This window comes from Canis lupus, chromosome 17, assembly GCF_011100685.1.
Source record: "Canis lupus familiaris isolate Mischka breed German Shepherd chromosome 17, alternate assembly UU_Cfam_GSD_1.0, whole genome shotgun sequence".
NCBI lineage: Eukaryota > Metazoa > Chordata > Mammalia > Carnivora > Canidae > Canis > Canis lupus.
This window is the reverse complement of record NC_049238.1, coordinates 8,412,439-8,437,154: the sequence shown is the minus strand read 5'-3', so window position 1 is coordinate 8,437,154 and position 24,716 is coordinate 8,412,439. Positions and strand designations below refer to the sequence as shown.

At 51.6% G+C, this 24,716-nt stretch overlaps 1 protein-coding gene and 1 long non-coding RNA gene across 10 annotated transcripts in view; both read right to left on the bottom strand.

The window, feature by feature from the left end:
- LPIN1 (lipin 1) overlaps window positions 1–24,716 on the bottom strand; it is a 132,041-nt gene that overhangs the window by 54,682 nt on the left and 52,643 nt on the right. Inside the window, exon 1 of one of the 9 annotated variants that reach the window (XM_038560808.1) lies at window positions 16,992–17,088. The exons of 7 other annotated variants lie outside the window; for them this stretch is intronic. The gene's annotated coding sequence lies outside the window, so the exon portion shown is untranslated. Of the gene's footprint in view, window positions 1–16,509; window positions 16,650–16,991; window positions 17,089–24,716 lie in introns of those variants that run through there. One more of the 9 variants, XM_038560809.1, reaches the window with a different exon arrangement.
- LOC119869688 lies at window positions 8,452–11,593 on the bottom strand. The gene is made up of 3 exons (XR_005372108.1): window positions 11,530–11,593; window positions 10,723–10,945; window positions 8,452–8,643 (listed from the first exon to the last, which is right to left on the bottom strand). It is a non-coding gene; the product is annotated as an uncharacterized LOC119869688 (long non-coding RNA).

Sequence of the window (24,716 nt, the reverse complement as noted above, 5' to 3'; positions counted from 1 at the left end):
GGAGGCGGAGGGGGAGCCGGGGAGGGGCTGCAGCAGGACCAGGAGGAGGGACGACACCAGCAGGGACCAGGGGGACGAGAGGCCCACAGGAGGGGCTGTGCCCGCCACAGGGAACCGAACAGGCAGGGGAGGACGGAGCCTGGAAGCCACACTGGGAGGTCCGGACTTTCTAAGTGGCCGCAAGAAGCCGCTGCAGACTCGGGCGCGACAAAATGATGATCGGACCCAGGACTTCAAAAAAGCATCATGAGGAAAGCGCACGGGCAGGCTGGAGAGGGACGGAGGTGGGAGACGTGGATGGTGCAGATGACAAAGGACGCGGCCAGAAGGAGGCAGTGAGCAGGGCACGGAGGCCACGCACAGCTGGCCGGACGCCGGGGTCCAGGGGACCGGTGGGGAGCTGGCGCCACGCTCTGGCCCTCCTTCCGCAGCTCGGGCCACCGCCACCGCCTTGGTGCCGGTCCCCACCTGCCCGATCATCCACCTGCGTGGAGCCCGCCCTCCCGTTCCACCGGGCCGGTGCACGGCCCCATGTGACTCGGAGCCCGCAGCCCGGCCCCCAGCCCACCAGGGCCAGCCTGCAGCCCTCCTCCGCCACTCGCTCCCCCTCGCCGGGCCTCGCCAGGCCTCCTGCCCTCGCTCGGGCCACCTGCTCGCTTCTTCCCCAGCTCAGCTGCCCTCACGCAGGGGCCCCACTCAAAGCTGCTCCCCTCTCCTCTCTGTGCCCCTAACTGCGGTGGCCTCCTGAGGCCACACGGCTCCACCATCCGAGCATGAAAGGTCTGCACGCTGGGACTTCCAATCGCTGGATCCCAAGACCTCACCCTCTCCCCCAACCATCACACCCCAATTCTTCAAACTGACCACCTACCCGACATGGGGCTTCGAGGAACCATGCCAACCCCACACCCACCTCGGGTCCCTTACAAGATCCCAGCGACCACCGCCTTGCGTACGCACACTTGTCCCTGACCTGTTTCCACAGTTGGTTCTGTGAACTATCTCACTCGGACGTGTCTATTTTGCCGTGTGGCTTTCCCGTCACCTGGCCAAGCCAGACTCTCCTTGAGGCCAAGGCTCAAGCCTTGTCTTTGCAAGTTAAAAAGCCAAAGACTACCTTTCGTAAGCCTCACCACAACCCCTGTGACATAAGCAGAAGTGATATTAGCACCCCCTGCTTTACAAATAAGGAAACTGAGGCTTGCGGGTGGTTGGTCAAAAGCCCTGCACACAGTAGGCAAATACGAACTGCTGATTTAAGGCTGAGAATAGGCCAGAGCCCTAAAAGCAATGACCAAACACTACAAAGAAAAGGACACATGAAAGCCCTAAGTGGGGGATCCCTGGGTGGCTCAGTGGTTTGGTGCCTGCCTTCAGTCCAGGCATGAGGTCCTGGAGTCCCGAGATCGAGTCCCACATCAGGCTCCCTGTATGGAGCCTGCTTCTGTCTCTGCCTCTCTCTCTCTCTCTCTTTCTGTGTGTGTGTGTGTGTGTGTCTATCATGAATAAATAAATAAAATCTTAAAAAAAAAAAAAGCCCTAAGTGGCTCGTTTTATAATTTTATATGATGCCCTGTGGACTGATACTGCTCGTCTTCCTCAGACGAGTGACAAGGGGACCCTCTGTGAACATGTGCAGAGATGCACACAGGCCAGCTGCCTTTGGATGTGGTGGACGCCAGGTCCAGCTCCCACCACTAATGTACGTAAAAAAAGAAAACCGTGCAATTTCTATGTAGCCGGGCAAGCTAACATGCAAAAGGAGAGAGGAGACAGAACAATGCAAAAAAGGATTCCTTCGAAGCCTAATACTTCCTTCCTTTTTTGTTTTTGTTTTTGGGGTTCTTTTTAGTAAGTTTTATGCTCATTGTGGGGCTGGAACTCATGAGCCGAAGATTAAGTGTGGCATGCTCTACCTCTGAGCCAGCCAGGCACCAGGAATCCTGATACTTCTCATATGGAATCATTTTACTAAAAAAAATCACATCAATGTTCGATGGAGATTTTAACAGATGGTGCTTACCGAGACACATAACCCTCTAACCCTGCAGCTCAATGCAAGCAGTAGGAACATTTTTCTAAGATCTTTTCCACATGACCTCATGCTCGAGTGACTCTGACCACAACGCTGCAGGGACGAGGCCTTTGAGACGAGTGAACTAAGGACAAGCAAAGGTGCAATGAAGCAAATGCCCAAGATCACAGGCCTGGGTTCAGAAGCCACCTCCTTTTCTGTTCCACAGTCCCCCTCCCCCCAACCCCCGGGGCCCCTCTCGACTTCATCGCCCTCACCTGTGGGCCACACTGGTCCTGAGTGACAGGTGACCGCCTCCTGCAGTGAGGCTTGAACCCAGGCCTGCACCCCTGCCACTGGTCATGTGGCCCCAGAGGACCCACCAGCCAACATGTTGTAGCCACAATAAAGAGAAAGCTCAGAGCTGGATGGTGTTAGCACATGTCTGCATCCCAGCTCCTCATCTGTAAGACGAGGACGTCGGCCTGGATGACCTGCAAGATCCAATTCCAGCTCCGACCGCCCCAAGAGAAAGCCTGAGAGGGCATCTTTAATAATTCAAGCTAAATGTTGCTCTGCTCCCTTGCCCTCCCCTGCCATCAGTGAGCAAATTCAAAGTTACTGTGCAGAATCAGAAGTTTTGAAGGTGGCAGGACCCCGGGTTGTTCTTCCAACAACTTCGTCTAAAAGAAATGAGCCCACAAAGGGGAAGTGGTAGGCAGCGCCCCCACCTTCGCAGAGTCGGAGGCGGACCCTGACTTCCCGATTCCTGGTCCTAGGATCTTCCCTGTGTGCATGCCACGGGATTGGCCCGGTATAATTCTCCCACCACAAATACTCGGAAGCTGCTTTCGTATCTTTAGCTACCCCCTCTATTGAACAGCTTATTTGCAAATCTGAAAACACCTCCCCCTTGGAAGCAGGACATCTGTTCCATAATTCTGAACAAATGACAGGGTCACGGCCCCACCTAGCAATCTGCTCCCGGGGAACTTCAACATCGACAGGGGCTGCTTTGGCTGACCACCGAGCGAGCATCTTTTACCAAGGAGACTACCTGGATGGCTACTCTCTCCAGAGGAGCAAGAAACAAGGGTTGGCAAGGCTGGGAAGAAATTGGAACCTATGTGCACTGTTGGTAGGAATGCAAAATGGCACGGCGCTATGTATGGAACAGCACAGAACACAGTTCCTCAGAAAATTAAAAATAGAATTACCATATGACCCAGCCATTCCACTTCCAAATATATATCCAAGAAAACCCAAAGCAGGGTCTCAAGGAGATATTCACACACCCACATTCACAGAAGCGTTCTCGCCATGGCCAAAAGGTAGAAACCACCCAAGTGTCCATCCATGGGAGGAAGAGATAAACAAAATGTGGTACAGACTTACAATGGGCTATGAGCCAGTGGGAAAAAGGAAAAAGATTCTGATGTACGTTCTATAAACAACATGGATAACCCCGGAGGACGTCATGCTAAGTGAAATAAGCCCATCACAAAGGGACAAACACCACATGTGGCAATTCTACTCCCATGAAGCACCCCGATGACCTAAATCTGTAGAAATAGGAAGCAGAACAGAGATTACCAGGGGCTGTGGGGAGGACAGAAGGGGGGTTGGTGTCACGGGCACAGAGCTTCCTGTGGCAAGATGAAACAAAAGCTGGAGCTGGATGGTGATGATGGTGGCACAACAGTGCGAACATTCTTACACGAAGTGTGCGGAACTGTACACTTAAAAATGATCAAGATCATAATCATTTATGTTACATGTCTTTTACCACGATTTTAAAGGGGGTGAGGAAGAATGAGGTAGGCACCAGAGCTCATTCCAGGAAGACGAGTACTGTTAGCTTGGGCCCGGAGGTACAGGATGGGCTTCCAGGGTGCGGGGGGCACCCAGTCCACCCCAGGCCTGGCTGAGGGGTGCAGGTAAGTTGAGGGCAGGCCCGGCTCTTCTTCATCTCTGCCCTCCCCAGATTTCTTCTAACAAGTGTTGGCCAAATACTGAAAGAATGCCAGGCCACAGCAGCTGAGCCCCAGTTCCCAGTTTCACTTCCTCAGGTCCCTGTGAGGTAAAGGACTCAAGGAAGAAGCTAATGGGATTTTCCTACAGATACGAAGCCACGCAAACCAGCCCGAGGTGCGCACCCCTGAATCTCATTCGTGCCCTGCTGTCTCCTGCTGTTCACTGAGACCCGGGACCCCCGGCAGGGAGGGGAAGATGTGAGGAAGAAAGGCCGTAACTACCTCCAGAGCAACCGGAAGTACAGCCTGCAAAGCACAAACCAAATGCAGACGAATCCACGGGGGTGGGAGTGAATGGGTGACGGGCACTGGGGGTTATTCTGTATGTTAGTAAATTGAACACCAATAAAAAATAAATTAAAAATAAAAATAAATAAATAAATAAATAAAAACAGCCCTGAGGTAAGGGCTTTCCTCTTCACTCTCCGCATACCAAATTACTTTTGAATCTGTTGATTTTAGTCTCCACCATTGCCAAGATGTGGTCGCTGCCCCTGACAGGGCTTCATGGATCATGAAACAGGATGCCACCAACCTATTTCAGAACTTTTCAAGGAGAGTTAACCAAACCTCACAAATACCCTCTGGCTGAATTAGGGTTCTCAAAACTGTGCTGTGGATTTTCAGACCAATTCTGAGGTGAAGAAACTTGTCAACACACACACATATATAAAATATGTCATTATATTACAACTAATTATATATATATTATTATTACATAATTATATAATTATGATATATTATTATATCATATTATATAACATATTTTAATTATTTTGATTACTATATGACTGATTATATGATATGTTTATATAATTATATCATAAATGATTTTATATTATATATTATTTACATTATATATTACTTATATATAATCATTGTTACATTTATATTATAATAATATTGACTTAATAATGTGGGCTTTTTTTAATGTGTTATTTTCTAGTTTTCCAGAAGACTTTTTTGAGGCCAATTTTCTTAGGCTATTGCATCTCCTGGAAATGCCATCTCTCCAGGTATTCTTCTCTGAGTCAGAAACTACTACAGTACTCAGAGACAAATAGATAAAACACTGAGGAACGTAAAAATCCAAAAGCGTGTTCCCACCTAGGATTCTGCTTACAACATTCATAATAAACAGTACGTTCGACTCAAATTGCATCAACCATCAAATACGAAGATTCAAGTTATTTTAGGTTAAGGCCCTGAACTGTCAATCCAGAAATTGCTTGTTCTACTCAACTGATAGGCAAGTGGATAAAAGCGATTTTAATTCCCTTTCCAGTCCTCTCAACTAGAACGTTATCAAAAGCACATTCCCTAGGAAATAATAGCCTCTCCACCTTAATTTTGTGGGTTTGCTCCTGGGAAATGAAATGGTAATTTGGTAGGCAACCTCTAAACATGTGCTTCTCTTCTCCCCTTCTCTGAGAACACTGACAGATCATGGCCCCCACCTTAACCAAGGTCAAAATGACTGCAAAACTGCCTCCGTGAATATAACCCTCAGAAGCCCCATCTTAAGTCTCACCTCTATTTCTCTTTCTACCTCTTCTTTTTAAGAACAGAGTGTCCAGCACACCCGGGTGGCTCAGTCAGTTAAGCATCTGCCTTGGGCTCAGGTCATGATCCCAGGGTCCTGGGATCGAGTCCCATGTCAGGCTCCCTGCTCAGCAAAGAGTCTGCTTCTCCCACCCCCCCTTCTCTCCAACAAATATAGTCAATAAATAAATAAATAAATAAATAAATAAATAAATAAATAAGAAAGAACTGAGTGTCCGGCAGGAGTTCTACAATCCCACCTTAAACTGCATCTCACACGGCCTCTTCCAGGTCCTCACCTGGTTGTCCCGGGTACCTCATCCATAAACACACCCAAAACGACTCACTTTTTGAGAGCTGAACCTCCTCCTCAGCCCTCCAGCTCAGTGAATGACATGACTTTCCATCCAAGGCAGTGGATGAATATGGGCTGCCATTTTGTCAGGTGGCTGGACAGACCCCATCAGCCAAGTTGGTCTGTTCCGCTGAAGGAAAGGGAGGAGGCTGGCTCATCTCTGGGCTCCAGCCCCTCTACGAGGCGCCGGGCCCATCCCAGGGGCCCAGGAAATGTCTGCAGTCATACACCACCACGTTTCTTTACTCCTCAAGCTGTATTTGACTACATTCTTCAACATTTGCCAGGATCCGAATTTTATTTTATTTTATTTTATTTTGTCTATGAAGCTAGGTACCTCTGGGATGATTTACTTGAATTAAATCCACATGGTGATGGTCTTCCAAAAGTGAAAATGCTTTATTGGTCTGGAACATTTTTCCACTGGTACAATGGAAACAGAGGACACAGCATCAAAGCTGGCTCCATCCTGCGTTAGGACAAATGTATGCTGTAGAGTCAGGGGCCAGGGCTAAGAGAAGCTTAGGGCCCTCTGAGGATCAGTGTGGGGAGCCAGGATGGAGCAGTGGGTGGTGGGAGGACTAAGCATATGTTGTAGAGGGGGGCTCCACCTCTCCAGGCCACAGACAGGTCCTCAGGACTGTCGTGGCCCCACGCGTGTGCACAGTCCACTAATGTTTCAAGAGCAGTGAGTTGCTCATCACATAAAGAGAAATAAGGAAATGAGACAGAGCTAGGAAAAACCACCTAACTATACTTGAGGTTGAGCAGAGGCTAACCTCTGTGACTCCTCTTCGAAAGGACACCCAAAATGAAACACAATTCCAGGCTCTCTGAGGAAACCAACCTACTCCTGTACAAGGCTAACTTTCTGTCCCCAAGGCCGATCCTTATTCCCATGAGGCTCTCGGGGAAGCCACAGGTGCCACCTGGGTAAGCAGGCCTCATCCTGACACCACGGCCGGGAATCCCAGGATAATCACTGGAGGTGAGGAGGACAACACGACGGTTACGGGAAAGACGCCAGTGGGCTTGAAACACTACAGTGGGTGTCCACCAACCACTCTGGAGAGAAAAGAATGCTCCGAAGTCATCAGACCCAGCGCCCGTGTTTATGCTCCAAACCCTTAACATATCACCAAGTGAATCCCAGGTAAAGGGCCACGCAAACCTCCACACTACATCTGTACAGCACTTCACAAGGCACAGAAAACCTTCATGTGAGTGAGCTCACATGGTAAAAATCTAAGCAACCCTGCATCATACTCAAAACCAACATTACTGCCCCATTTCTAATGAGGAACCCAGGGCACCAGGTTTGCATGATGTTCAGAGTAGCACAACCAGGAGCACGGGGAGTGCAGGAACCCAGGTTGAAGCCCAAGACTCCCCTGTTCTCGTCTACATGGTGCTGTCTCTCCCCATCTCGGTGCACAAAACTGGTATAAATGCGTGACGCCCAGTTGAAGAAAGTTAGCCGTGTGGCTTTAGCAAAACAGATGGCAATCATTTAGGTCCAAATGTTAAATAATGTTCAGCACATGTGAACAGGGTATCCGGTGCTGTCTAGACGATCACAGATTGTAATTGGAGTCAGAATTAGAGAGAGGACCTTCCAGAGCCGGGGGAGAGGAAAGCACAGTCTGGGAGACCAAGCTTCTAAGGAGAGCTGACTCATGAGACGAGTGAGCTCGCCGTCAACGGTGGTCTCAACAAAGAGTCTAAACCACCATCGGGCAACAGGGTTGTGGAGGAAATTCAAGAACGCAGTGGTGCTCAAAGTTCATGATTCTGTGACCTGGCCACAGCAACATCCGGAAATCAAGCCTCCATCCCAAGCAAGAAACTGAGGGTTGGAGAAAGGCATTTGTTTGGGGCTTTTTGTCCCATCACAAAAAAATTCCAGATGTGCAGACCACAAGGTGCACCCACCACCCCAGATGCAGCTTGGCAACTCTGGAAAAGGGGGGGGTTGGGGGAGCAGGGTGCTAAAATGTAAAAACCAGGAGAAATTAAGAATGGGAACTATTTTCTTCCAAGAACATAAAACTCATAAAGAGAAAGCCCCAAATGAAATTCGCTGCAAACACAGTTTAAATAACCAGCTCGTAAGGCTTTTCTTGCCAAAAAAAATAAATAAATAAACCAAACCAGGTCATGAAACATAAAGGGTCAGAGTCTGAAAAACAGAAGCTGCACGAAATGGGGTCAGACCACCAGGATGTGACCGTCCTCCTCCAAAATCTGCGAGCCATGTGCGGGGCAGTGAGGTATCGACACCTCTCTGATGGGACCTACCAGCTGTCACAAGATGATGCCTAGAAAAGGTCTCTGCCCTTGGAAAGCAGGGGGCAAATGCTCCTCAGCGTCCCCTACCTCCCTGAGGAAGCGATGAAACCATGAGACCAAGCAGACTCCGTCGTGGGCTCTCAACGTGGTGTTTCCACAAGGACTCACACCCTCTTCAGGGCCCCACCTCAGGGTCCCCTGGGAAGTAAAGTCTAAAGCAAAAGGTAAAAGGTCACAACAGCCTCCTTTATGTCAGGAGATTTTTCTGGCACTTCCATCCTCCGAATGATTCATCATTCCCCGGAACCAGGCTGCCACTCACCCAGTGTCTACACAAACATGCACACGGCAGGTGCTTAGCGAGGAACCCCATGGAATCCGGGTCTGTGGGACATCCGGGAGTTTCTGGACTGGAAAAACCAACCCAACTATCAGCCTGGGGTGAGGCCTCCAGCTCCAGGAACACACCTGGATGCACAACAAGCTGCTCTCAAGGGCCAACAGCCACTGGCCCGTTCAGCTGTCAGGGGCCAGCCCGCCGGCTACTTGGGTTAAAGAAGCACATCTGGGAAGCTTCTAAACATCCAGAGTTGACGGGCAACAGTAGGCAAAGTAACACAGCAGCGAGCCAGTGTGACACAAACCACTGCCCATCTGCACCTCCCACGGAGGTTGGGACACTGCCCAGGTGGTGACAATAACAGAGTTTAAACTACTTGTTGGTCATAATGATGCAGTGGGTATAATTTTCCCATCTTGCAGAGAAGAAAACCAAGCTTTAGAGTTTATGTAACTTTGCTCAGGGTCCCAACACAGGAAAGGGGTGGGACAGCATCCGAATCCAGGTTCAGTCTGTATCCAATATTGCGACAAGCCTCCAAACCTCCTGTAGGACTTGACAGTCCGATGGACGAATAGGGCAGCACACCCAGACTTGAAATTACACATGCAGGTAAGTGGAAAGCACAGTAAGTGCAAATAAATTCACTTCTCCAGCGGTCAGGCCAAAATTATCCGTTAGGTGCATTTTACTGGAAATTTCTTCCTCCTAAGCTAGTGTCTGGTTTGGAAATTGGTCGGCCTGCTCCGGAGAGAGGCCTGTACTTGCCAGTTGGCCCCGGAACAAGCCAGCCCACCCCCTGCCATCTCCAGGTGGCACACCAAAGTAAAGCAGGAGCCTTGAGATGGGCTCGTTCTTCCTGAGTTCAGAGAAAGGGCAAAGATTTTACTAGTAAAGTCTAAATACTCAGGGATCAACTCTCCCCTGTACCCCTCTTTTCATCCTGATCTACATTAAATATCTGCAAGCTGCCTCCGAGGACAGGTGGGTAACTACCCTGCCTCCCTGGGGTTCTCCCCACTGCTCCTTGAAGCCCCCCGGGTGTCTCATTCTGCATTCTCCCGGCTGTCCCAAGGCCACGCATGGGAGGAGAGCTACGTGACTGCCCCTGGTACCCTAACATCCAGGCAGGCACTGTCTGCATCGGGCAGCCAGGCCTCAGAGGGACGCGTGGGGGGCCTCCACCCACCACCCCCGGCACCTCTCCTCACAGCACATCCTCCACGTGTCTCCATGTCTGGGACCCAAATCTGACCAACTCTGAGAACACAAACATCACACTGCTCCTGGGACTGGCTGAGATCACATTCACCCAGAAGGTTATGGGGTAAGAGCTGGTGTTCCGCCAAAGCACTAGGGAAAAATTTTTAAAAGACAATTTCTAAGAAATCCCTCCAAATGGCCTAACGACTAATAAGACTTGCAAGAAAATGAAATTGGTTTATAAGCAGCGTATCTCCCTCCTGCAATTTGTATTAAGAGCAAAGAAGTCTTTCTTCAGAGCATCGTGAACTGATTTATCAATTGGTAGGAGGGATAAATCACACGTAAATGGCAAAAAAAAAAAAAAAAAAAAGTATGACGTGTTTGCAGCATGAGGCAGAGAAAGGAATACCAGCCTCAAGGTCGAGTATACCTACGTTTCCCCTCTGCCCTGCCCCACGGGCAGCGCACCTGAGGGCAAGGCGCTTCCCTCCCAGCCAGCTCTGGACCGAGGAAACCCACCAGCTGCCCCATGCAGTAGCTCCACAGTCCTGAATGTGGCCCTAAGACAAGCTCCTTAAACAAAAGAGAAAACTTCTGTGTTCCTCAATACCCTTGGGCACTCGGGGACTTTACTGGCAGGCCAGCAATGCTTCAGGAAACAGCCACCCCTCCAAAATAAGAAAATTCACTAGAAAAGCTTGAGATGCTTCTAAGAAAGCTTGTAAGGCAGACGAGTACTTCCTGAAGAAGTGATGAAGCAGAAAAACCAGCTGGCCCAAGCTTTCCCCCACCACAGCTCTTTCTGAATTAAGCAGGCAGGTAATACAGAGCCCTGGCTGCTTCAGGACCTGGGCACGGGCAGAGCCAGCTCCAGGGGGGTCCTGCAGGAAGGAGGGTGTGGCCGGAGGCGTGGACAGTGTGTCCCAGCAGAGGGGGCTGTTACCATGTTGGAAAGAGAGCAAAGGCCTGGTGTTTTCTCCTCCTTCAAGCCACCACCGCCGCCGCCACCACCAGCAGGAGTGCTCACACTGGAGCTAATCCGTACAATTCCTGGCACACAGCAGATGCACAAAAGCATGGGTTGGCCCAATCTTGTATGGTTCTGGAAGAGTAGCACCGCTAACACATTGTCAAGATGAGGGAATGGAGGTCTCATAACCTCTTGCCTAGTGATTACAACAGAAAAAATCAGCTTTTCACCCCAAATGGACAGAATCTTTCTCTGGATTTCGCAACTTGCCAAGAAACTCTTTCTTAGAATTTCTGCCAAAATGCAAAGCCCATGGTGTTCATAAGCCTGCAGTTTTTGCTACCACCACCCATCTCTACAATATTTAAGTCCACAGAAGATGGCCCCACCCTAACCCAATAGAAGAAATGGGCAAAATACAGAGGGAGTTCCCAGAGAGAAGTCCATTCGGTCAACGATACATGAGAAGATACTCAACCCCACTCATAATGTAAGATACGAAAACAAGGCCTCTCAGATGGTCTAAACTCAGAGCATTTCATAAAAACTCCAGGGTTGGTGACAGCAGGGGAAACCAAGTCATCACCCACTGCTGGTGGATAATAAATGGGGTAAGCACTGGGGCACTGTCATATTTGGCCCGTTCTACCCCAGCAATCCTACCACCGGAAGATCCAGTTACAAGACAGTCAAGGCCCATTGACTGTAATTGGGAAAATCAGAAACAATTTAAATATCCATAGGACTCTGGTTAAAAAAATAAATAAAAAAATAAAAAACCTTGTAACAGGGCAGCCCCAGTGGAACCGCCGCCTTCAGCCCAGGGCATGACCCTGGAGACCCAGGATCGAGTCCCACGTCGGGCTCCCTGCATGGAGCCTGCTTCTCCCTCTGCCTGTGTCTCTGCGCCTCTCTCTCTGTGTGTCTCTCATGAATAAATAAATAAAATCTTAAAATAAAAAAAAAGAAACCATGTAACAGAATATCATAAATCTTCTTAAAAAAAAAAACAGAAAACAGGGAGAGGTAGCTTCACAACCACTAAATAGACAAAGGCATATATTGAATGAAAGGGTACAAAAATATTGATAAAATGAATCCTTTTTTTAAGGATTATATTTACACATATTCTGAGATGCACAAAACAAAAAATTCTGGTCTGATTTACATACCAAACAAGGTCCACCGGCTGACAGCCCCGGGGACCAGGCCTGGGAAGACCTTCACTTTCACCATTACTATGTCCATAGCGTTGGCTCTGGCTTTTGTTTTTTACATGCGTGCCTATTACTTTAACATGAATTTTTAATGGCCTCAGAGAACTGGGTGAGGGATGAAAACTCTGGCCTGCTGAATGTCGGGGTCTCTTGGTCAACAAGACAAGAGGGGGTGACGGCAGGATTCCTGCCTCAGTCAGAAAGGTCAGAGGGTGACCATTCAGCTCCTCCAGCGATGGGATTTTGCAACGCTCGGATCTCATAATCCCATGTGATAACTGTTCCCGGGTCCCTGCCAAGGAGCACAAAAGGCCTGGACAGTAAGGGCTGGAGACATCCACACTACAGGGCGGCCAATGCGTTGAGCAAAACAACTCTAGGTTAGATGCCTGTCCTCTGGCTCTTAACTATTTAACTCACTAACAGAGCACAGGGCTTGCATCCCCTCTTTACACACCTGCAAGTGCCCTCTGTCCAGGCTTGTGTCTTGGTCAAAAAGAACGTCGTGCTTTTGTGACTTCTACTTCTCTAGGATCCCCACCCCCTCCACCCCAGCACTCCGTGAAGGGCTAACTATCATCACCTGATGTTCAAGACTGCTGCCTACAGCTCAGAGGAGAAGAATGCAGACTCTCCTGGAGGCAGATGGTAGGTGTTCAGATCCCAGCTCTGCCACCCACTAACTGGGACCACAAGCCAATGACTAATCTGAGCCTCAGTTTCGTATCTATAAAATGGGATTAGCATTGTCCACCTCACAGGATTGGTGGTATATGTAAAGTATTTGTCAAAGTACAGGCGCCAAATGCAAGGCACGTGCTAATCCTGTGGTCATAAATGACTCGCGGATTCCGAATTAAGGCTCTTGCCTCAGTTAAATTGCACCCTCCCTAAAAGACAGGGGCAAAGAACATTATAGGCTAAAATTAATACAGAAATATCAGAGAGGTGTGCTCCTATTACCATAGGGTGCTAATACATTTCTGTTGGCCCAAAAATCTGAGCCCAAAGGCAACCCCGAGATTGGGCAGAATTCTGTGATTATTATGCAGAATTCACTGGCAGGAAATTGTTTTGCAGAAGCAGCTGCCAAGGAGAACGTCTATGTTCGGCAGTTGTGCCCTGTCATCCCATGACTTCTGTTGCTTGTTTCTTGTCTTTCGTAAAACAAAGGGTATGCCTAATGAGACCCATGAATGCAGAGAAAGATTTCACCAAAAAGAGAAAGTACACGTATCCAAGGAGATATGGGATCTCTGGGAACAAGGTGCAAGGGGTAAATGTCCTCAGTGTCCCAGAAGCAGCTAGCAAACAGGTGTGTCTCCATCACAGCATCTGCGGTCAGCTCGGTGAGCAATGTAGAGGACATCACACCGGGGAGCAACAGACAGCTGATACAGCGCCATGACTGTTCTAACAGCCTGTGACTTTTTTTTTTTTTTTTTTTTTTCTGGAAAGCCCCAGCATTTAGTACTAGCAAAAAAAAAATTCTAAGTTGTTGAAAGAATCACAGAACTTGGTAAGGGGGTTAAAAGACTGGCCGTGATCCCCAGCATGAAAAGGCCCCTGCTCCCTTCCAGAATGAGCCCTGGCCCTTCACTCCCCGCCCCCCAACCCTACCCCCCCCACCCCCCACCCCACCCCCACCCTGACCTCTCAGTTGGGCAGCAGACATGGCACAACCAGCCTGAGCCACTCCCCAGCAGGCGGTGGTGGCTGCTGTGGGCCAGGAGGAAGCCAGAGCCTGTGGCTGTGCAGCCCCTGCCCACACACCCACGCACTCTCCCAAACACACCCACCTGCCCGCCCACCCTCCTCTAGAGCGTGCAGTCTCACACACACATCACAGCTAAAACAGGTTTCCCAAAACAATAGCTGATATCTTCTTTTCTATTTCACTTTTTCATAATGTCTGTGGGCCAGCCAAATGGATTTTTATGACCAGGAGGTCACAAACTGCACGGTGACAGACGCCGACCCATGCCTAGACCCGGAGCTCTGTGCACAACTGGATTCATCCTCACCACACTCCAGCTTGCACTGCATGTGGCCCAGCCCGGGCTGCTGGATGCTCATGTCTTACTTCTCGTTTGCTGCATAAAAGGTAGGGAGAGGGGCAGCCCAGGTGGCTCAGCGGTTTAGCTTAGCGTTGCCTTCAGTGCAGAGCCTGATCCTGGAGACCCGGGATCAAGTCCCACGTTGGGCTCCCTGCAGGGAGCCTGCTTATCCCTCTGCCTGTGTCTCTGCCTCTTTCTCTCTGTGGCTCTCATGATTAAATAAATAAAATCTTAAAAAAAAAAAAAAAAAAGGTGGGGAGAGGGGAAGAGGAAGACGTGGGAAGAGGAAGAGGTGCACAGGGAAGTGAGGAGGACACAGGAAGGAAGGAAGAAGGCAGAGGGTGCCTTTGGGGATCTGGGGCACCCTAGTCCAGAGGCCTGGGCCCTGGGGTCCCTCTGAGCCAGACCCACCACCAGCTCCAAAAGCAGATACTGGGCCCCCCACTCACAGCTCAGAAAGTTCCCATTTCATAAATGGCCAGCAAACAGGTACCTGGAGTCTTCCATAAATTAAGAATCACTTTGGGCCTTGCCTTTTTTTCACAAAATTCCACCCCAATTGTAAGTGAGTGGGCCTGTCCCAAAATAAACTGAGCCGGAATTCAATGAAACTATAGAGTGTGGCTTCACCTTCCCAGGGAGCTCGCCCCCCAGGGCTGACAGCGTGCCACTTGTCCCTCTGGACCTCATGATTCCTCAGCACCTCCACAGCTTCCAACTCCCCTCCCCACCCCCAGCACAGGTCACACTGAGGAAGCTGACCAGCACACAGGTCAAGGCACCAGCCTCTCAGTGTCCCAGCTGGACACCGGCCTTCCGAGTGTTTCTCAAAAATGTTCCAAAAGCCACTCCAGTTGATACAGTCTCCCGCCTCCACCAGGCCTCCCCTTCAAGAAGCGGCCCGCAACCCTCACCCATACCCATCTGTCTGTCTTGTATACCCTGAACCTAGAAGAGAGAGGGTCCAGGAAAGGCCAGTTCATGATAGGAGATGGGTGGCAGGGAGGGGCGTGTCCCGTAGTGATGATTTGCAACCCAGGGGCCAGCGTTGGGCAAAACCGTCTTGACCCTACAAAGAGCCCTCCTCCCTGGTACCCCATGCTCCTCCCTAAAACAAAAACCACCATAGTCAGTCACTGACCCTGTATATCTCTTGTATATCTCAGTTAATTTTTACAATAATCTCATAAATGGGTATGATCATCTCTACACTTCATAGATGAAGACACCAAGGCGCAGGAGAATTTAAGTCTTTGGCCCATGTCATACAGTGGTTAAGTGGCCAGTGTAACTACAAAACACTGGCCTCAGCACCCCGCAGGCCCGTGGTGACCTCTTTCAAAGATCTTCCCATCTCCTGCCCTCTGTTTCCCTCTGGTCCAGGGCTCTGAGGGCAGCTCACTGGGCAAGGGCTGGGCCCACAGGCCTCCCTGGGGCCAGGCGGGGCCGGCCATCCTCACCATCCAGGGAGAACTCTCCTCAGTCATTCCTGAGATTCTCCCCCAGAACACAGAGATCCTTCCCCTTCCACCCCCGCCAGGAACCCTCAAGCTCTCTCCAGCGAAACAAGACTCAGCAGGTAGGTTTGTGCCTCCCAGCATATTCTTTACCAGAGTAATGAGATTTTGCTAAATGGACCTGATTTGGTTAACACACTTGCACAGGGGCCCCCAGCAAGCTCAAGCAGAGGTAGGACGGGAGCCTAGGCCCCCAGACCTCCGAAGTTCAGGTTCAGGGCTCTGGCCCGGCCTGGCTCCCTGTCACTACACAGCCCTTCAATACAAACAGGAAGGAGAGCTCCAAGACTCCCGTCCATAAACAAAAATGCTTGACAAGTATGAGGAATTATCAAAACACAGAACCATAAAGCAAACTCTTAGCTCTTCCCACATTTCTGGGGCAAAAGAAAAAAAAAAATGTGTGTTCATTTCTCAATTACTTCTCAGTTACTACCCATTCCTCAATCGATTACTTTAATTCCTAAGACCCAAATTATAGAACAACAGATAAATAATGTCACAGTTATCATGCCATTCCTCAAATTAAAACAAAACAAAACTGTTACAAGCTCTCATTTTTCCAAAATACTCCTACTATCCTGGGGACTACTGAGGGCTTAAAAAACTCTGAGTCCATCTGCCAGTCGTTTTAGCGGAAGTTTCCCGTTCTTTGGTCAAACACTGGGTGGTCACCTGCTTTCCCCAGCGGCAACTGTGCACGTAAACCACCTGCCCCCTTACCCACACGCCAGTGCTACTGCTACGGCGCCCCGAGTCAGCTGCAAACCACTACTTTTCATCCTGCATTTTCCTGTCCTTCCCCCAAAATAACATTCTCTGCAGGGGCAGGGGATGGGACTAAGCAGGCCTAGCACCCCCTGGGCTGCGGGAAAGGGGCACGGAGACCGGGCCCCGGAGGCACCAAAGCGTAAGCTGAGAACCGGCTTCCAACCCGGGTCAACCCGCCGCCCGCCCCGCAGCTGTGACCTTGGGCGCGCGGGTCGGCCTCTCCCGGCCTCAGTTTCCTCCGCTGCAGAGCAAGAATCCCAAGCCCCCGGCGCCGTTTCCATAAAAGTTCCGGGCGCACCGCAGGGAGCGCCCCCGCCCCGGGTCCCGCGGCCGCCCCGGGGTCAAGGTCAGCCGCGCGCCCCGAGACGGAAGGCCCGAGGGATGCTGGCCCCGCCGCCCGGGCCCCGGGCTGCTCCTCCGCCGTCCCCCGAACCACCTCCCCGCCAGGGGCGCGGGGGCCGAGCTCCGGCCCCGACCCCGCTCCCGCCCGGCCGCGCGACCCCACCGGCCCGCGGGGTCCCGCCCGCCCCGCCCCGCCGCGCCCCGCCCGGCCGGGCCCCGCCGAGGCTGCGGCCCCCGCGCGCTCGCGGCCCGGGTGCGCCGCGGTTCGGCCCCGGCCCGGCGGGCGGCGGGCGGCGGGCGGCGGGCGGCGGGCGGCGCGGAGGCGTCTGTCTACTCACCGAGCGGCGCCGCGCGCGGCCGCCTTTGTATGCAAACACTCCGGTCCGCCGCGCGCCCGCTGTCAGCGCGCACCGCCCCGGGCGGAGGGGGCGGGACCGGGAGGGGCGGGGCCGGGGAGGGGCGGGGCCGGGAGGGGAGGGCGGGGCCGGCGGGGCCGCCAGAGGGTACCCGCGAGGCGCGAGCCGCTCGGCTGCTTTCAGGGTCCCCCCGCCCGGGAGGACAGCGCGGGTCGCCAGCCCTTCCCTCGCCGCCCCCCTCCGCTCTCCCGTGGGCACGGCACCTTAGGCCACGTTTCTGATTATCCTCCCCAAGCCAAAGACTGAGATTTAATTCAGCAGGCTAGACCGACCTGTGCCCCAAAGCCTCGGAATTCAGGGGGCGCCAACGTCAGCGGTCGGGCAGCCCGTAAAGCGCTCCGCACCACCCGCACCCCCACCCGCACCCCCACCCGCACCCGCACCCCCACCCCCACGCCCACCCCCCGCCCAGGAGCCAGGTAAAGCGCTCCGCACGCCTTCCCCCCACCGCCCCCACACACCCCAGGGGCCAGGTAAAGCGCTGCGAACCCCCCTGCCCAGGGCCTGCTGCCGTCTCAGCCCTACTCTTCAGGAGCACTGGGCGGCCCGGCCGAGTCCCTCGACCTCTCCGATCCAGGGCGCCCACCTCTATAGCCGTGTGGAGGCAGCCAGCTTTGTTGGCCAAATTGCGACTGACACTTACTCTCCCACACTGGCTCACCTTCATCCCTTATCCGAATGACCAAGCACTCCTGCCTCATCCATTCATTGAACAAATACTACTCGTGGGGCTCTGCTCCAGACGCTAAGAACAACAGACCCGGACCCTGACCCTTCGGAGCTTCCGTTCTCCAGCAAGGAGTTGGGCAAGGGATGAATAATGAAGGAAATAATCTAGTAGCTAAATGACGTAGATCGGATGATCACAGGGGTCACACAGGTGAACAGAAATCCTAGATGACAAGAAACACTGGAGTCCTCCGAAGATTTGGGGGCAGAGCTGTCTAGAGAGCAGAAACAGCAGGTGTGATGGTCCTGAGGCAGCCCTCTGTGAGTGGCTAGAGCCATGGGGCAGCTGGAACGGAGCAGGGACCAAGCCTCTAGGATCTTGTAGGCCAACTAAGAAGTTTAGATATTCCGAGGTTTTTAAACCTGAGAATTATAGGATTTAATTTATATTTTTTTAAAAAAACCACTTCTCTGTTATGTGGCAAATGGAAGTGTAGAGGGCCAGAGTGGAAGCGCACACACTGCTACAGGAAACCAGAGGAGATGATATGGCTCAGATCGATGGGAGGGGTGGGGCAGCTGTGAGAAGTGGAAAGACTTTGAATATATTTTGGAAGTAAAACCCGTGGATTGGCTGATGTACGGGCCGGGTGGGTATGACAAATCAAGAGTTAAATCCCCATTTGGAGCTTGAACAACTGAGGGATGGTGGTGCTTTTTTTACTGAGGTACAGAAGGAAGAAGAAGCAGGCTTGGAAGGAAATTCAGGAGTGCAGCTTGGCCACTCTAAGGCTGAGATGCTTTTCAGCCATCCCGGAGGAGAGGTCAGGAGGGCATCTTTAGAGAAGCCAGGCTGGCTCTAGATAGAACATAGGGGTCACCTGCCCTGACAGCTTTGCCCAGATGATACGTGTTCTTCCAGCTGCCCATCGGTGGATATGTTCCAGCTGGTCTTGGCGCGACTCCCACCTAGGCAGCCTGTCTCCAGGATGGCCGGTGACCCGGTGCCATTGGCTTTTGGGAGGAGGGGGCTGTGAAGGGGACCACGGATAACAGATGAGACCAAAGCCGAGAGGGTACCACTGCTGCCAGCAAATTGCAGGGCCCCCGAAGGAAGCATTCTTTACACTCCCCACCCTCCCAGGGAGTATTTGGCCTTGGGGTCAAGAAGCAAGGCTACCCGTGATGGAAAGGCTTTCTGGAAGGAAAGTCCAGCTAACTTCAGGCACCACTTAAGTGAAGACTTTGCTTAAAATAAATCTTGAATTATTAAAATTTGGAGACTAGAGGTCTAAGCACATTAGAAAATCCAGTCCAAAGCACTGATTCTACAAATGATGAACTTGGGGCGGAGTGGGGTTGGGGTTCACCCCAGGTCACCCCAAGTGAGGTCTGATGGCTGCCAAGTACTTAGCCTGCCACCTCTGGGGAGGCACATCTCCTATGATCCCCTTTACCTCCACAATATGTAAACAGGGCCAGATGCTGAAGAGGGAAATTTTTTCAGACAAACAAGCTTCCAGGAGAGAACAGGCTCTAGATTACATTTCACTTTCTGATCGGCCCGGTCTGGAGTCCCCCCTGGGAGGGCCCTTTCTGTGTTGTCAGCTACTAGGCTGGTGACCCAGCGGTGACTCAGCCAGGAGAGCTGAGGTGATCCCCTTGGCCAATCCCTGCACCTGCTGCCTTTAGCCCAACTCGGAAGATAAGGGACCACAGAGATGAATAAACTTGCTCCAGCCTCCAGCAGGAGGAGGAAGGAAGGGCTGAGTGAAGCAGGGGCAAACCAGCACACACATCCTTGATTCTAAAGTCTCAGTTTTGCAATCGGGAAAATGGGAGGCAGATCCACGTTGAGGGTGGAAAAGTCCACTGTGTAAAATTCGTGGCACAGTGGCTGACTGGAAAGATTTTTAAGTTCTAAAAACCCCAAACGTTAGGGAGTGGCAGCTCCCAGAAGGATGTGTTCGGTGCTTAGCCCCACTGTGATCCAGGGAGAGTACCCAGACCCCTCTCCTCGGAGGGACACCCAGAGAGCACCAAACAATGACAAGTCCCCAGCTGCCACAACTTTTCTGTGCTTAAAAAGTGAGGGAAGTGACAAAAGCAGCCTTATTCTAGGGTCACCTGGGTGGCTCAGGCCATGATCCCAGGATCCTGGGATTGAGCCCCCCACATCCCCCCCTCAGCTCCCTGCTCAGTGGGGAGCCTGCTTCTCTTCTGCTCCCCCTGGTTGTGCTGTCAAATAAATAAATAAAATCTAAAAAAAAAAAAAAAAAAAAAAAAAAAAACCAGCCCTATTCTAGCTAGAAACCTTCTCCCTTTTAGCCAGTGATAATAACTGCATTATCCTGGGATCTCTGAACTTTTCCAGATGTATTATCCACACAATGGAAAGGGCTCTGCACAGGGTGGGCGGGGACAGGAGGGGTGAACGCCTCTCTTCACGGGACCCCAGGAAACATTGTCAGTAGGTGTATAGGTGACTGGTCTCCTGACAGCTCTGAGGAGTGGCAGCCACGGTTAGCTCATGCTCCAGGCAGGAAGGATACTAAAGAAAGAAGAGTGAATTTTCCCCCAGAGGGCTGCACCTTATCTCTGGCAGGGATCCCTGGGGCTCTCAGGAAGGGAGGGGCTCTCCTCCAGGATCCAAGGCCAGTCCATGGTTGGGGGCTGTTGATGAGGTAGGTGACTTCAGCATGGGCCTTCCCTTGCTCAGGGCTTCAAGAATCAGGTGGAAACCATGAACCCCACCTGGTGCCACCTCACCCCCTCAAAGGCAGGCAGTGGGGGGGGAGACAGAGCAGCCTAGAAAGCCACCAGAAACAGAATGGATCCTCTGGGTGCAGGCTGGTGGCTGACCAAAGCAACTTTCATGGGGGAAGCAGCAGGCATGGGGGGCCCTGGGTCCCACAAGAGGAGGAGGAGGAGGGTGGTGGGCCTGGGGAGCAAATGTGCACAACCAAAGCACAAAGACCCACCCCCCAAGTGGAGTGAGGATCCTCGGTTAGAGCTGAGGCACCCAAGAGAGCAGAAGTCAAAGTTGCAGGGAGGCAAAGGGGAGGGGCTGACGGCTGATACAGCAGGATCTTGGAGGTCACATCGCCCAGTTCACCCTAACGGACACGTCAACTAGACAGCACGCGCACCCTCCCCGAGGATTCATAGGACCCATGCGCACAGGGACCTCCCAGGCTTGGGGCATGGGCAGATGGGGCTCACCCAGGGGACCACACCAACCTGCTCCAGAACAGGCCCTGCGTGGAGTGCTGGGGGCTCCGCTGGGGAGCCGACCAGACACAGTCTCTGATGTCCGTGAGTGTAGGTGTGGGGTCGGAACTACGGCCTACAAAACTGTCACCCCGGCCCGCACCACCAGGACCGGAAGGGTTGTACGTGGCAGGCTGCAGGATTTGCCCCATTCGAGCCCCGAGGTCAGGGGTTCAGCTGACCTTGGTGGCCTGAGCAGGCCCTGGTCTGGGCTAATCTAGGGCAGGTGTGGAGGAGCAGAACCGTGGGTGTGGGAACCACCATGCAGAACAGTCTGGCATGCGCAGGGGTGAAGGAAGGTCCTGGCTGGCCTCCAATGGGGTCAGGGTGACCACAGCAAGTCCTATGACTGCCTCGGCAGGGCTCCAGCCTCTGTCCCCTGCGTTCAGGAGACACTGGGACACCCTTTCTCCTCTGGACAAAGAAGGAAGAATCTTAAGGAGCTAGGCAAGGTAAGAAAGATACTTTTGCTGGGACTCCTCCCTGGATCCCTCTTCCCCATGCATCCCAGGCCTGTAGGACCCAGGTCTCTATTGCCAAAAAGAAAGCCACTGGCCCAAGGTAGACTCCCCAGCCCCCAGAACAGCAAGCCAAGAGGAAAACTGCAATTTCAGGAGTGGGACTAGTTAAGCCAATAAATCTGGCATTTTCTGGTCAGCACCAAAGAGGTGATCCGTCACACAGACCCTCTCCAACTCTCCAACTTGTAAAGCAAGATGAGATGACCCACCTGTTACGGGATGAATGCCCTGTCCTCCTCCCTAGGAGAAGGGGACCCTGACTGATACAATCTTTTCTTTTCTTTGGCTAATTTCATGCCACACTCCCCTTCCCATAAAAACCCTGTCTCTCGTACAACTCCTCGGAGCTGCCCTCTCCGCGTGCTAGATGGGATGACGCCTGATTCAGGAATGGCTTCATAAGGCCAATTGGGTTTTCAAATTTACCCGGTTGGAATGTGGTGGGGTTTTTTGAACTCTGTGAAACAGCCCACACACCTTGGAAGTTGTGTCCTGCAATGTAAGCTGCAGATCAGTATGCCTGAATGGACTTTGTAGGCTTGACCCTTCCCCGCGTGTCCCCAGTCTTACAGAAAACAGCTGTCTCTGCCAGTCCCAGATTGGTCATCACCCTATTGGGAATGGCCTGAGCATTTGCCATTCAGAACAGACACTTGGCACAGCAGAGGCAGGGGCCAGCTGGGTTGTAGAGGTTAGGAGATGAAAGGGGAGGACAGATGAGGTGGCAGGAATGAGGCCACGTAGGGAACATGGAACAATGACCAATAATTAGTATTTCCAAATTTCTAATGCCGTAACCATTGGCAAGGCCACACTGGTGACTACTGACTCAATCTACCCAAGAAGAAAATGTTTTCCACTTGCTATGGATTACACATCAACACTCCCTTCACCTCCGCCAATGAATATTGAAGCCCTAATTCCTAATGTGAGGGCATTTGGAAGTGGGCAGGTAGTTAGGATTAGGTGAGGATATGAAGGTAGAGCCTCTCCAGAAAGCCAGACCACAAAACTAAGCATAGTGATTCAACCTCTGACCTCGGTGAGGGAAGCTGGCTCCAGAGTAAAAATCAGGTTTCGTGCAAAGACACAAGTAGCCTATTACGGTGCTGTGAGCTCTGGGCCAGTCTTTTTTTTTTTTTTTTTTTTTAAAGATTTTATTTATTTATTCATGAGAGACACACAGAGAGAAGCAGAGACACAGGCAGAGGGAGAAGCAGGTTCCATGCAGGGAGCTCCACGTGGGACTCGATCCCAGGACTCCAGGATCACGCCCTGGGCCGAAGGTGGGCGCTAAACCGCTGAGCCACCCTGGCATCCCTGGGCCAGTCTTAAGGTGATTGCTCAGCTACCAGGCTTTTCAGCTGATAGAACTTTGCTACCAGTGAAGATAAAATCTCTGATGCTAAGTAGTACAATCCTTTGTCAGCTCTAAAAAAAAAAAACAATTAGGAGAGTAGAAAAGGACCAGGTCTGCCAACCAATTATAACATCTGTTAACATGAAGAATTTAAATGCTGCCTGCCTATAGTCACCCACATGGGCACCTGCTTGTTGCCCGGAGCCTAAATACAATCTAATTATTGACCTAGAACCTAGAGATGGTTGGGCAAAGTAACTCTACATTCTGGGGATTTCAACTCATCAGTCTCATCATCTCTTGTTCTTTGAATAAACAAAATCATTCTAGAATTGGCCATTTTCATCCACCCCTGCTAGTCTAAAGCAGTGCTTCCCACAAAAACATGTCACATATTAGAACCACCCGGGAAATTGTTAAAACTCTTCATGCCCAGGGGCACCTGGGTGGCTCAGTTGGTTAAGCATCCAAGTCTTGATTTTGGCTCAGATCATGATCTCAGGATGCTGGGATCGAGCCCTGCTTTGGGCTCTGCCCTCAGCTGCTTGAGGTTTCAAGGATTCTCTTTCCCTCCGTCCCTGCCCCTGCTCATGCTCTCACTTGCTTTTGTGTGCTCACTCTCTCTTAAAACAAAAAACAAAAAAACCTCTCCATGCCCAGACTACAGCCCACATCCATTAACCACAATTTCTGGGGGTAGGACCCAGCACCAGTATATTGCGAAACTCCCCATGAGATTCCAGGGTACAGTCTCCTCCAAGAACCAGTCTTCTAAGAGCCCATTTCCCTTCAGCCTGTATCCCGGCCACTGCTGGTCTCTCTCAAAGTCCGTCTTCCCCTCTACCAGCCCCCCAAGCCAAGCGCCACCATATAGCTTATATTTCTTCTAAGGTCCATACAATGTAACCCATATAAGCCAGCTCAAAGTGAGTGCCTGTGTGTGTGCACGCGTGTGTGTGTGTGTGTGTGTGTGTGTGTGTGTGAATGTGCATGATATATTCAAAGGAGCCAGGGATTCTGGGCATGGGCCTTGATGTATGGTGGCTTCTCTCAAACTCAGCCCCTTCCCACTGGGTTACCTCCACCTCCTCTCTCCCCCCCCAGCCTGCTTCCTATGCTTCCCCCCAGGTTCTCCTCCCTCATCCATCTGACCACCCATGGCTTGCCATGAGCCTCTCCCCTTCACACAGCTGTCCCCTTCACTCCCCTATCTCCAACATTCCAAGAGAAATATCCTATGAATCCAAGTGACCCTCTCACCCTGCTATACACAAGTCTTAGGTGGCTGGCCACCTTGGGGTCACATATCCCTCCCTGATCAGGAGCGCCCCAGTTCTTCTCACATCCCCTTTACCTTCACCCAGAGGACCCCAGACACAGTGCTAAACTCTAGAGGAGATGGGAGCCATGAGTCAGGTACCTCGCCTTCCTACCAGGCCTTCTTAAATCTGCCAGATATCACAGACCTGATGTGAGTGTGTGCCGCACTCAAAGAGGAGGTGCTACGGCAAAGCACAGAAGGCAGGGTCCACACAGAGGCCTCCCAGGGGAGGGGTGCAAAGCTGGGCTTTTGATCTACTTTACTTCTTGCAAGTTATATGATCTGAGGGAAGGCACATTTGACCTCTCTGACCCTCTGTTTCCTTTTCTACTAAAGGGGGATAAAAAAGCCTGTTTCATGGGGCTGTTTGAGGAACACATGATCAAGGAATACAAAGCCCTTAGTGCAACATCTGGTACAATATATGGGTCCTCTCTATGAGCCGCGGGGTCATAACAATGATAATTATTTTTATTTACTATGAACACTTAGGAGCCTGATAACAA